Here is a 5,000-nt window from a genome sequence, read left to right as displayed (position 1 = left end):
GTGGTAGGCGGTATGTATTTGCACATTATCAACCAATAGTATGTGTACATGTAAGAAGTAATACTGTTATGAATTTGCCTCATAGATTTACAATATTACAGTTGGTCTTTGAGTTAACGCTGATTCCTAAGATACACGACCCGTCCTTCGTACGGGCAGATTACTGTAGTGTTATGATGGAACACTCAGTTTGAGCGTGTGGAGACACGTCACGTGCAATTTTTTTTGTAAAAATCGACACACTTCTTGTGAGAATTTAGTTCAAATGACTGGTGTGGACATGTGTGTTCGAATAAACTGGTATGTGCTAATTTGTTAATATCCCGTTGAAGACAAATGAAAACTTAACCGAGTGTCATATTCCCAGAAATTTGCAGCGACTTTCCCGCTCAGAGATCTATATCTGAGCAACAGAAACTTGAAAGTCACATGCAGTTTCTTACTCACCCATAGGATACATGCGGTAGCTTGACATGCAGGCAGGCATGATTTAGTGCACTGTTTGCTCTCTGTTTGTGATGTGTTCACACTCCCAGTTTAGCGCTCGGTGCAGGAAACGTGTAGGTTGGATTCAGTACAAACGCAGTCACACGTCTCTTCAGTGAGTCTTCTCGGAGCGATTTCAACAGTCCCATTGGATGTTATCACTTTGAAGACGTTGCTGCCGTTGCAGGAAACAGGCGTATCGAATGTTGTAGGTATTCGGCGAGTGTACTCGGTAAACCAAAGGTAGGCGTATTTCTAAATACCCAGATATCCTACACAAAAATATCTTGTCAATATTTGACGTTGCCGGTAATAAACAACATGCTCCGTGCATACCGTTTTTTTGGTAGAGGTCCGATGAGCCGTTGCAGAGTAATTCGCTTGTGAGTGGAGGCGTGTCCTCCTATATCCGCACTGACCATTACTAAGTAGACCTCTACGTCTTTGCTCTGGACTTAGGTTGATGTTATCCAATGCGCGCGAGTAAAGGCAGGTTCACCTGGGATATTTTAAAATATTCTCAGCACGTTTCCAACGTATACGTATGCACTAAACAATATTTCTTTTCGAAACTCCTAGCTTCTTGCTTTGAATGTAGTTTGATGTCTAGGATAGACAACACAACTCAACTACAGCAATGCTCAGATAACGCAATCTGATGGGACTGCTGGATAGCTATAGCATTGTGACGTAACAATGGCATGTGAACAAACAATGGATATTGAAAGTGAGCATAGCACTCGTAGTTATGAGAAAACAAAACTACCCTATAAGATTGAGTTCACATAATGGAACCTCCTTCCAATTGAGTCTATCAGAAGCATGCCGTCTCCTTTCTGAACGACGAACAGCACTATCATGTAGGTCTACAATACACCCCCAAAAGGGGACCCGAGTAAAAAGCTGGAAGACGACGCCACCCTGCCCATGTTCTTACCCATGTCGAGTTACGCCTGTACTCCAAATTTTAGCCTCGTGGGTGATCCGGTCTAGACGGCTATCGAACTTATACATATATATATATATATATATATATATATATATATATATATATTATTTATATTTGAATAAACTATATATATATATATATATATATATATATATATATATATATATATGTATATATATACACACACACAAACACCGGCGATTTTAGACCCATGATATATTACGGCGAACGGCTGATCTTGTTGTGCTCATATCTTCTGCTTATTTTCGCAATTGCGTGGAACGATGAGTTATCTGAGACTTCTGAGACGTGACAATGGGCACCTACTTGAAAGTGTATCTCTCTCAGATTAGCGGCTTTGCGTCAGTCGTAAGCCGCGTTGTTCATGCTTTCCCAGCAAAATTGTGTTTCATTCAGAAGAAGAGTAGGAGGAACTTTAGGATGACGAGAAGCTCTGTTTACGATGATTTCAATTCAGTCGGAGTGGGTATGTGTTGGTTTCTAGTTCTTGCTTGGATCGCTATTTTGATTCTACGTAAGGGTGACGTTCATGCTAATCCATTTCCTGCTAATCCCTGTCGTGCTGATAAACGAGTGACATCACTATCAGACAGCAACGCTACGGATACATCTGCGACCACTTCAGTTGCTTCTACAGAAGAGGTCTTCACTCTCTGTCCTGTTTGTGATTATAGATCTCGTAATCAACAGGCTCTTTGGCAGCATATCAATGCTGAGCACATTTCTCATCAGATATTACCCAAAATTGCCTTTTTCACCTTACACAGGCGTCGTATTTGTTGTATTTGCGGTTTGTATACGACAAAATGTGGAAAACTAGTCGCAGATCAACCGGTACTGGTCGATCTCGTTGCTGTTGGAGTTTGGAGGATCTGCATTTGTTTTCTTGGTTACAGAACCCTTATGCAACGTCTGAAAGTGTAGATCTGAATCGTACTAATAAAACTTTCGAGAGTTCTACTGGGTCTGCTATTCCGCGAGTCATCTTCACTGACAATGATCTAGCCTTGAAAGGTATGCAGGTTGCTTCAGATTTTCTTTCGGGTTCAACTGTTATTCATGAAAACGACATATTTGAAGCTGTTATGGGCGATATTGGCAGTCTTCCGGTACAAATTATTGCTCATGTCTTCAAATCTGTTAGACCTTTGGTAGCGGAAGTCTTGATGAATGAGCTTAAACACGCACAATATGACGGTATTTGGGATTTGTCCGCTTCTTTGCTTTTGCTAAAGCAACTCTTCATCTACCTCCTCGTGGTAGAAGGCGAAAACGTTGCGTTGTCAGCTCTTTGATATCCTCTCGACTAAGGAGATGGCAGTCTGGTGATCTTGTTTCTTTATGGGTGGAAGCCAGAGTTGATGCAAATGCAAACCCTTCCCTGTCATCTCCACACCAAGTACAAGATTTCAGTCAAAGAAATGGACGGAAAGCTCTCAGTCATGCTCGAGAGGGAAAGTTGGGTCTGCCATTCGTATTCTTGGATCAAACGGTTGTGCTGCACATGATGACACTTCTGCTCTAGAAGATCTCTGTTGTCGTCATCCCTCCCATGATCTACCTTCTTGGTCAGACAATCTTCCTCCACCACTGGTTGTCGATACCGCTGCTGTGTTAGCCGGACTTAGGTCACTTCAAATGATACTTTTCCTGGTAGTTCGAAATTCCGTGTGCAACACCTTCTCGATGCTATTACTGGCACCATCTCTCCATTTGCTGGGGCTTGCTTAGACCAATTGAATTACTTTATGAACAAGATGCTGTCAGGAAAACTTGACAGGAGAATTGCTCCATGGCTTTGTGGGGCTCCCTTACTGCTTTAAGGAAGAAGTCTAGTGGTTTCAGACCAATTGCAGTAGGGGACGTCTTACGTCGATTAGCAAAAACATTATGCTGCTCTGCTGCCCGGCCCTCTCTGCCTGACATTTTTCTTTCCTATAAGCCAGGTAGGTGTTGGAATCAAAGGCGGCCTGGAGGCGGCAGTTCATGGTTTACCGAAAATTCTTGAAGACTGTTGCCACGACGAGGAGCTATGCTGTGTAAAAGTGGACATAAAGAATGCTTTCAATGAGTGTCACAGAGTGTCCTTCTTACAACGAGTTCAGAAAGACTTCCCTGAAATACTCGCTTGAGTTCATTGATGTTATCATTGTGCTGGAGAGCTTAGATTTGGACAGAATCGTATTGCTTCCACTGCAGGTGTTCAACAGGGCGATCCTCTGGGACCTTTCTTGTGTTCCTTGGTGTTAGCAAATCTACTTGACAATATTGGTGATGTTCGAGGTATAATCACACAGCTTTGCTACCTGGATGATGAGACATTTGTTGGTTCAAGACACGCTACCTCTACCTTTTTGAATTCTTCGGATTAGAATTGTCCCGTCTTTGGAATTTACCCCAACATCAATAAGTGTGAAGTCTTTCGGTCATCTGGTAATCAACAGTTCACTCAGTTGATCATGAAATTCGCAGAATTAACGTCAGTTCGAGTGGTTCTGAGTTTCTAGGTTCACCTATTGTTGGGATCGATCATTTCTTTGATAACTTCTTCCAGACTCGTGTTACTAAAGTCTTAGCTGCTTAATCACATCTCTCGGAATTGAATGATCCTCAAGTTGAGTTGCATCTCTTACGGAGTTGCTTGATCTTATGCAAGTTAAACCATCCTCTTAGAACCACTCTACCGGACAAAGTTATGCATCAGCTCCATCGTTATGACAAAGGCCTTCCCCATTCGCTGCAAACTATCTTGGGCTGTTCTGTATCCGATCTTTCGTGGAAGCAGGCTACCCTTTCAATCCGTTTAGTTGGCTTTTGTTTGAGAGAAGCTAGTAGAACTGCTCCTGCTGCTTTCCTTAGTAGCTGTTATTATACTTGATGTCTGTCTATGCATCTTATTGGAAAGAACGTTGTTTCGATACGGGGTTTCAATTCCGTTCCTGAGGAAGATTCTGCTGCTGCCATGATGACTCACTTGCTTGGACATTCATTGTCCTTCTCTGATCCTTCACAACACGGTCTCCAGAACGGTCTTGATTTTTTTCTGCTGTCTACTGTTAAAGCTGACAGCAGCCTCAGGGATCAAGCTCGCCTTAGTACTTTGTCTGCCCCCCATTCTAGTTCGTGGTTACGGGCATTTCCAAACCCCAAAGTTGGCCTGCCTATGACCAGAGAGGAGTTTACAACATCATCTAAAATCTTGTTAGGTTTGCCCTTCTTTTCATCACAAAACTATAATCTCCGATGTATCTTTGGTCATGTCTTAGACAAATATCTTGACCATTTATTAAGCTGCGGAAAACGATCTTTGCGGACTAAAAGGCACAACGCCTTACGAGAATTGCTATTTCAATATGCAATCTCTGATAGCAGTGATTGCAAAATAGAACAGGACTGCAGTTTGAATAACTACAAGAATTCAGGTGAACTATTTCATTCTGACTTCTTGGATGGCCGTTCAGCTTTCTTTGACATTACAGTCGGTAAATCATTACTTCCCCGGTTCATTGCTATTACCGCCACTCACCCAGGACAAGCAGCAGAT

General features: G+C 42.4%; 1 protein-coding gene across 1 annotated transcript in view; it reads left to right on the top strand.

Annotated features, from left to right (window-relative positions):
* Positions 1 to 5,000, top strand: part of LOC134198271 (fucolectin-like) — a 10,722-nt gene that overhangs the window by 1,897 nt on the left and 3,825 nt on the right. The gene's annotated exons all lie outside the window — the stretch shown is intronic.

Source organism: Corticium candelabrum, chromosome 2, assembly GCF_963422355.1.
Source record: "Corticium candelabrum chromosome 2, ooCorCand1.1, whole genome shotgun sequence".
NCBI classification, from domain to species: Eukaryota; Metazoa; Porifera; class Homoscleromorpha; order Homosclerophorida; family Plakinidae; genus Corticium; species Corticium candelabrum.
The sequence above is the reverse complement of the archived record's forward strand: the minus strand, read 5'-3'. Positions and strand labels throughout refer to the sequence as shown.